The sequence below is a fragment of the Nerophis lumbriciformis genome, linkage group LG18 (genome assembly GCF_033978685.3).
Source record: "Nerophis lumbriciformis linkage group LG18, RoL_Nlum_v2.1, whole genome shotgun sequence".
NCBI classification, from domain to species: Eukaryota; Metazoa; Chordata; class Actinopteri; order Syngnathiformes; family Syngnathidae; genus Nerophis; species Nerophis lumbriciformis.
The window spans coordinates 21,366,407-21,375,566 of record NC_084565.2 but is presented as its reverse complement, the minus strand read 5'-3'; positions in this window follow the sequence as shown (position 1 = coordinate 21,375,566).

Sequence of the window (9,160 nt, the reverse complement as noted above, 5' to 3'; positions counted from 1 at the left end):
AGGTGGTAGGCCAAATTAAATGATGTGGAAGTCCATGTTGAATAATGTGACAGCCCACATTGAATAATGTGGTAGGTCACTTTAAATGAAGTGGAAGACCACATTGAATAATGTGACAGGCCACATAAAATGATGTGAAAGACCACATTGAATAATGTGGTAGGCCACGTTAAATGAAGTGGAAGACCACATTGAATAATGTGGCAGGCCACATTGAATGATGAAGCGGACCACATTGAATAATGTAGTAGGTCACCTTAAATGATGTGGAAGACCATGTTGAAGAATGTGGTAGGCCACATTGAATAATGTGGTAGGTCACCTTAAATGATGTGGAAGACCATGTTGAACAATGTGGTACGCCACTTTAAATGATGTGGAAGACCATATTCAATAATGTGACAGGCCACATGAATAATGTGGCAGGCCACTTTAAATAATGTGAAATACCCCATTGAATAATGTGGTAGGCCACATAAAATGATGTGAAAGACCACATTGAATAATATCGTAGGCCACGATTAAATGATGTGGAAGACCACATTGAATAACGTGGTAGGCCACATTAATTATGTGAAATACCCCATTGAATAATGTGGTAGGCCACATAAAATGATGTGAAAGACCACATTGAACAATGTGGTAGGCCACATTAATGATGTGGAAGACCACATTGAATAATGTGGCAGGCCACATTAAATGATGTGAAAGACCACATTGAATAATGTGGTAGGCCAATTTAAATGATGTGGAAGACCACATTGAATAACGTGGTAGGCCACTTTAAATGATGTGAAATACCCCATTGAATAATGTGGTAGGCCAATTAAATGATGTGAAAGACCACATTGAACAATGTGGTAGGCCACTTTAAATTATGTGAAAGACCACATTGAATAATGTGGTAGGCCACTTTAAATGATGTGGAAGACCACATTGAATAATGTGACAGGCCATTTTAATTAATGTGGCAGGCCACCTTAAATGATGTGAAAGACCACATTGAATTATGTGGTAGTCCGCTTTAAATGATGTGGAAGACCACGTTGAATAATGTGACAGGTCACATTTAATAACGTGGCAGGCCACCTTAAATGATGTGAAAGACCACATTGAATAACGTGGTAGGCCTTTTTAAATGATGTGAAAGACCACATCGAATAATGTGGTAGGCCACGATTAAATGATGTGGAAGACCACATTGAATAATGTGGCAGGCCACTTTTAAATGATGTGAAAGACCACATTGAATAATGTGGTAGGCCACATTAAATGATGTGGAAGACCACATCGAATAATGTGGTAGGCCACATTAAATGATGTGGAAGACCACATTGAATAATGTGGCAGGCCACTTTAAATGATGTGAAAGACCACATTGAATAATGTGGTAGGCCAAATTAAATGATGTGGAAGACCACATTGAATAATGTGGCAGGCCACATTAAATGATGTGAAAGACCACATTGAATAATGTGGTAGGCCACATTAAATGATGTGGAAGACCACATTGAATAATTTGGCAGGCCACATTTAATGATGAGGCAGACCACATTGAATGATGTGAAAGACCACATTGAATAACGTGGTAGGCAGCTTTAAATGATGTGAAAGACCACATTGAATAATGTGACAGGCCACTTTAAATGATGTGAAAGACCACGTTGAATAATGTGGTAGTCCGGTTTAAATGATGTGGAAGACCACGTTGAATAATGTGACAAGTGACTTTGAATAATGAGGCAGGCCACTTTTAATGATGTGAAAGACCACATTGAATATTGTGGTAGGCCACATTAAATGATGAAGAAGACCGGCAGGCCACATTTAATGATGAGGCAGACCACATTGAATAATGTGACAGGCCATTTTGAATGATAAGGCGGACCACATTGAATAAAGTGGCAGGTCACTTTAAATGACCTGGCGGGCCAATTTAAAATGTGGCAGGCGCCATTGAATTATGTGGCGGGCCCCACTGAATGACTTGAATAATGTTGTGGGCCACATAAAAAGATGCTGCGGCCCAGACCTGGCTCCTGTGCCTTGAGTGTGACACATGTATGTACAGGTACAGTCAGTATGCAGCAGCCATTGCAGTATTTGATTGAGTGCGGTCCAGCCCAGCCTGCTCACTCCCTCTAATGGAAGGAGAGAGCCCAGCAGCAAAGTAATGCACTGACCCCTGCTGCTTCTAGAACACTGCCAAGCCATAAGTGGCAATATGTGCCAGATCTTATAAAATTAACAAGAGCGAGCTATAAGAAACGTCCCAGCAGCACTTTAAGCATGCATACATTCAGGGACTACATTGCACTCCTTCTCTTTAAAAGCCACCATTTGCTACTTTTCTCGCCCATTGCGCCGCTTGTTTAAGGCGTCTTTATGGGCAGAACCTTTACAGGACAGTTTATGTTGGATAAAATGCCTCTCAAGGTGTTTTAATGCTGCGGAATTTATGAAAGCTGTCTGCCCCAGTGGTTGTAGTCAGGAGTCGGCCGTCAAAGTGACTGCCGCTGGAGGCCGGCCAGCATTTGCTCACATGTGTGCACACTCACAGCTACTTTATATTTACACTCATCCAATACATCAGCGCTGCCGTCACACACACACACACACACACACACACACACACACACACACACAAATACGTTAATCATGTTTATTATGGGGACGTGCACTATGGAGTGGACTGTGTTATCCTGGAAGGTTCTTTCAAAATCGTGGCTATTTTCTATGAACATGAGAACATTACAGTGTGATTACACCTTTAAAATAAAAAAAAAATAAAAAAAAACTTTTACACTAAAGGCTCAACATCTTTCAGAATTTCAGCGAAAATGTAGGAAAATTGGCACACTATGCAGGAAAATGGGTGTTCCGATGCTTTTGTACTTGTTTTTAGCATTTAGGTTAAAGTGGCGAGCTTTTTTTTTTTTTACACCATTGCAGAAGTCGGCAACCCAAAACGTTGAAAGAGCCATATTGGACCAAAAATACAAAAAATGATATGAGTCTTACAATGAAGGCAACACATGACGTAGTAGCTATAATAGTCTACTATCAAAATGACTGTGTCGCAGGCTGAAGCAAATCTTCATTGACGGAAATGTTTAAATGTAATATTTATTCTCCACATTTTTACAACATTAGAAACCATTAGTAAATCACAGGCTACTCAGAAGGTGAAATAACTCCTGGAAATTACTGTTTTTTAATGACCAAAGGTAGAGATATGTGTGTCCAAGTTAAAGGAAACGGCGGACTGTCTTCTTCTAATACAAACCCCGTTTCCATATGAGTTGGGAAATTGTGTTAGATGTAAATATAAACGGAATACAATGATTTGCAAATTCTTTTCAACCCATATTCAACTGAATGCACTACAAAGACAAGATATTTGATGTTCAAACTCATAAACTTTATTTTTTTTGCAAATAATAATTAACAAAGTAGTTGGGAAAGGGCATTTAAACCACTGTGTTACATGGCCTTTCCTTTTAACAACACTCAGTAAACTTTTGGGAACTGAGGAGACACATTTTTTAAGCTTCTCAGGTGGAATTCTTTCCCATTCTTGCTTGATGTACAGCTTAAGTTGTTCAACAGTCCGAGGGTCTCCGTTGTGGTATTTTAAGCTTCATAATGCGCCACACATTTTCAATGGGAGACAAGTCTGGACTACAGGCAGGCCAGTCTAGTACCGGCACTCTTTTACTACGAAGCCACACTGTTGTAACACGTGGCTTGGCATTGTCTTGCTGAAATAAGCAGGGGTGTCCATGGTAACGTTGCTTGGATGGCAACATATGTTGCTCCAAAACCTGTATGTACCTTTCAGTATTAATGGCGCCTTCACAGATGTGTAAGTTACCCATGTCTTGGGCACTAATACACCCCCATACCATCACAGATGCTGGCGTTCCAACTTTGCGCCTATAACAATCCGGATGGTTCTTTTCCTCTTTGGTCCGGAGGACACGACGTCCACAGTTTCCAAAAACAATTTCAAATGTGGACTCGTCAGACCACAGAACACTTTTCCACTTTGTATCAGTCCATCTTAGATGAGCTCAGGCCCAGCGAAGCCGACGGCGTTTCTGGGTGTTGTTGATAAACGGTTTTCGCCTTGCATAGGAGAGTTTTAACTTGCACTTACAGATGTAGCGACCAACTGTAGTTACTGACAGTGGGTTTCTGAAGTGTTCCTGAGCCCATGTGGTGATATCCTCACACTGATGTCACTTGTTGATGCAGTACAGCCTGAGGGATCGAAGGTCACAGGCTTAGCTGCTTACGTGCAGTGATTTCTCCAGATTCTCTGAACCCTTTGATGATATTATGGACCGTAGATGGTGAAATCCCTAAATTCCTTGCAATAGCTGGTTGAGAAAGGTTTTTCTTAAACTGTTCAACAATTTGCTCACGCATTTGTTGACAAAGTGGTGACCCTCGCCCCATCCTTGTTTGTGAATGACTGAGCATTTCATGGAATCTACTTTTATACCCAATCATGGCACCCACCTGTTCCCAATTAGCCTGCACACCTGTGGGATGTTCCAAATAAGTGTTTGATGAGCATTCCTCAACTTTATCAGTTTTCATTGCCACCTTTCCCAACTTCTTTGTCACGTGTTGCTGGCATCAAATTCTAAAGTTATTGATTATTTGCAAAAAAAAAAAAAAGTTTATGAGTTTGAACATCAAATATGTTGTCTTTGTAGCATATTCAACTGAATATGGGTTGAAAATGATTTGCAAATCATTGTATTCCGTTTATATTTACATCTGACACAATTTCCCAACTCATATGGAAACGGGGTTTGTAGATTTATTACAATCTTTGGCAAGCTAGGTAACATTTGCTGTGGTCTGGAACAACATGGCTGCATCAGAAATGCTGCCAATATTACATACAGATAATGTGTCATGAGACATGCAAAACAAAATGACATACAAAGAGGATAATTGTAAAGGAAATTAAATGAGCTCAAATATACCTACAAATGAGGCATAATGATGCAATATGTACATACAGCTAACCTAAATAGCATGTTAGCACTCCAACAAGTCAATAACATCAACAAAGGTCACCTTTGTGCATTCATGCACAGCATAAAACGTTTGGTGGACAAAATGAGACAAAGAAGGAGTGGAAGATTTTACATGTAAACGAACTGTTGTGTCACAGTCCACACTATGATGAGATTAAGAACCGCCGGAATTAGTAGGACAAAGCGATGTTCACCAAATACTCATATTAAACATATTAAAAAGTGGTCTTTCTAACAATTGAGAAGGTTTGTGTCAAACTAAAAACATACTAAAACAAAAACAATTATTTTCCTCCATCTTTTTACATTTTCAATCCTTTTTTGCAAACAAGTCTATTAACGTGTACAGTGCTGATCTATTTTTAATGACTTTGTAAATTGAATGAGTAATTTGCGTTTATACATGATCAATGCAATATTTTTTGTGATGCATGGCATGGGTTACATGTTAACTTTGACAGCCCTAGTTTCAGTATAATATATATTTTACAATATACATTAGTTAACTTATTTTTACGCTTTAATAACCTAATAAGGTTCAAATGTTTCAGAAGTTTTTATATGCAATGATTACCTCATTATTATTTACAAGTAATAATCTTACTGAATGTTTAACTTACAGCTACTAACTTATACTAACGGGAAGAAAAGGGGGAAAGCAGCCATAATTTTGAAAAATGCCAAAAAATATCAAAAACACCTACCCGGGTTTCAGTTTCATAAGTCCCAGGAAGAGCCAGAATGCACAAAATGTAAAAAAAAAAAAAATACACCCAGGAATGACGCACAGAGAAGCCGAGAAGAAAAACGGGGAAACAGCCATAAATGTGAAAAATGCTGAAAATGATCAAAAATACCTAACCGTTTGAGTTCAATAAGTCCCAGGAAGAGCCAAAATGCCCAAGATGTCAAAAATGCACCCAGGAATGATGCACAGGGAAGCGGGGAAGAAAAGGGGGTAAACAGCCCAAAATGTAAAAAATGCCCAATATTGTCAAAAATATTTGTTTGAGTTCCATAAGTCCCGGGAAGAGGCAGAATGCCAAAAATGTCAAAAATACAGCTAGGAATGACGCACAGGGAAGCCAGGAAGAAAAGGGGGAAAACAGCCATAAATGTGAAAAATGCCCAATATTGCCCGCGATGGAGTTCCATAAATCCCGGGGGGAGACAAAATGCCCAAAATGTCACAAATACACCCAGGAATGACTCACAGGAAAACCAGGAAGACAAGTGGGGAAACAGCCATAAATGTGAAAAATGTCAAAAATGATCAAAAATACCTACCCGAGTTTGAGTTCTATAAATCCCGGGAATAGCCAAAATGCCCAAAATGTCAAAAATACAACCAGGAATGATGCACAGGGAAGCCAGGAAGAAAAGGGGTAAAACAGCCCAAAATGTGAAAAATGCCCAACAATGTCAAAAATACCTAAAATACCTAAAATACCTAAAATGCCCAAAATGTCAAAAATACACTCAGGAGTGACGCACAGAAAAGTTGGGAAGAAAAGGGGGGAAACAGCCATGATGGTGAAAAATGCCCAATATAGTCAAAAATGCCTTCATGGGTTTGAGTTCCATAAGTCCCACGAAGAGCCAAAATGCCCAAAATGTCAAAAACACACTCAGGAATGACGCACAAGGAAGCGGGGAAGAAAAGGGGGAAAACAGCCATAATTGTAAAAATGCCCAATATTGTCAAAAAATACCGGGTTGGAGTTCCATAAGTCTGGGGAAGAGCCCAACTGAGGAAAAATGGTAAAAATACAGCAAGGATTTCTGGGCCCCATTAAAAAAAATCCTCAAGGACTCTCACTACACAGCTGTTAATCTTTTTTAAATCTTTACCTATTTTTCGGGGACCCAAAGAGGAAATTTCTCCTTGGTTGACAGCCATGAAGTTATCCAATCTTTTTTTTTATTTTATTTTTTTATATAATTTTAAAAATGACTAATTGTGACACTTATCTGTTTTAAGTAAACATGTTTGGTCATACATGCTCGCTGTTGCTGGTGTTCTCATATGTGTAGGCACATATATAAGGTGGAGGCGGTGCCATATGTGTAGGCACATATATAAGGTGGAGGTGGTGGCATATGCGTAGGCATATATAAAAGGTGGAGGTGGTGGCATATGTGTAGGCACATATATAAGGTGGATGTGGTGGCATATGTGCAGGCACATATATAAAAGGTGGAGGTGGTGGCATATGTGCAGGCACATATATACCTGTAAGGTGGAGGTGGTGGCATATGTGTAGGCACATATATAAAAGGTGGAGGTGGTGGCATTTGTGCAGGCACATATATACCTGTAAGGTGGAGGTGGTGGCATATGTGCAGGCATATATAAAAGGTGGAGGTGGTGGCATATGTGTAGGCATACATAAAAGGTGGAGGTGGTGGGATATGTGTAGGCACATATATAAAAGGTGGAGGTGGTGGCATTTGTGCAGGCACATATATACCTGTAAGGTGGATGTGGTGGCATATGTGTAGGCATATATAAAAGGTGGAGGTGGTGGCATATGTGCAGGCACATATATACCTGTAAGGTGGAGGTGGTGGCATATGTGTAGGCATATATAAAAGGTGGAGGTGGTGGCATATGTGTAGGCACATATATAAGGTGGAGATGGTGGCATATGTGTAGGCACATATATAAGGTGGATGTGGTGGCATATGTGTAGGCATATATAAAAAGTGGAGGTGGTGGCATATGTGTAGGCACATATATAAGATGGAGGTGGTGGCATATGTGTAGGCACATATATAAGGTGGATGTGGTGGCATATGTGTAGGCATATATAAAAAGTGGAGGTGGTGGCATATGTGTAGGCACATATATAAGATGGAGGTGGTGGCATATGTGTAGGCATATATAAAAGGTGGAGGTGGTGGCATATGTGTAGGCACATATATAAGGTGGAGATGGTGGCATATGTGTAGGCACATATATAAGGTGGATGTGGTGGCATATGTGTAGGCATATATAAAAAGTGGAGGTGGTGGCATCTGTGTAGGCACATATATAAGATGGAGGTGGTGGCATATGTGTAGGCACATATATAAGGTGGATGTGGTGGCATATGTGTAGGCATATATAAAAAGTGGAGGTGGTGGCATATGTGTAGGCACATATATAAGATGGAGGTGGTGGCATATGTGTAGGCACATATATACCTGTAAGGTGGAGGTGGTGGCATATGTGTAGGCATATATAAAAGGTGGAGGTGGTGGCATTTGTGCAGGCACATATATACCTGTAAGGTGGATGTGGTGGCATATGTGTAGGCATATATAAAAGGTGGAGGTGGTGGCATATGTGTAGGCATATATAAAAGGTGGAGGTGGTGGCATATGTGTAGGCACATATATAAGGTGGAGGTGGTGGCATATGTGTAGGCACATATATAAGGTGGATGTGGTGGCATATGTGTAGGCACATATATACCTGTAAGGTGGAGGTGGTGGCATATGTGTAGGCATATATAAAAGGTGGAGGTGGTGGCATATGTGTAGGCACATATATAAGGTGGAGGTGGTGGCATATGTGTAGGCATATATAAAAGGTGGAGGTGGTGGCATATGTGTAGGCATATATAAAAGGTGGAGGTGGTGGCATATGTGTAGGCATATATAAAAGGTGGAGGTGGTGGCATATGTGTAGGCACATATATAAGGTGGAGGTGGTGGCATATGTGTAGGCACATATATAAGGTGGATGTGGTGGCATATGTGTAGGCACATATATACCTGTAAGGTGGAGGTGGTGGCATATGTGTAGGCATATATAAAAGGTGGAGGTGGTGGCATATGTGTAGGCACATATATAAGATGGAGGTGGTGGCATATGTGTAGGCACATATATACCTGTAAGGTGGAGGTGGTGGCATATGTGTAGGCATATATAAAAGGTGGAGGTGGTGGCATATGTGTAGGCACATATATAAGGTGGATGTGGTGGCATATGTGTAGGCATATATAAAAAGTGGAGGTGGTGGCACATATGTGTAGGCACATATATAAGGTGGAGATGGTGGCATATGTGTAGGCACATATATAAGGTGGATGTGGTGGCATATGTGTAGGCATATATAAAA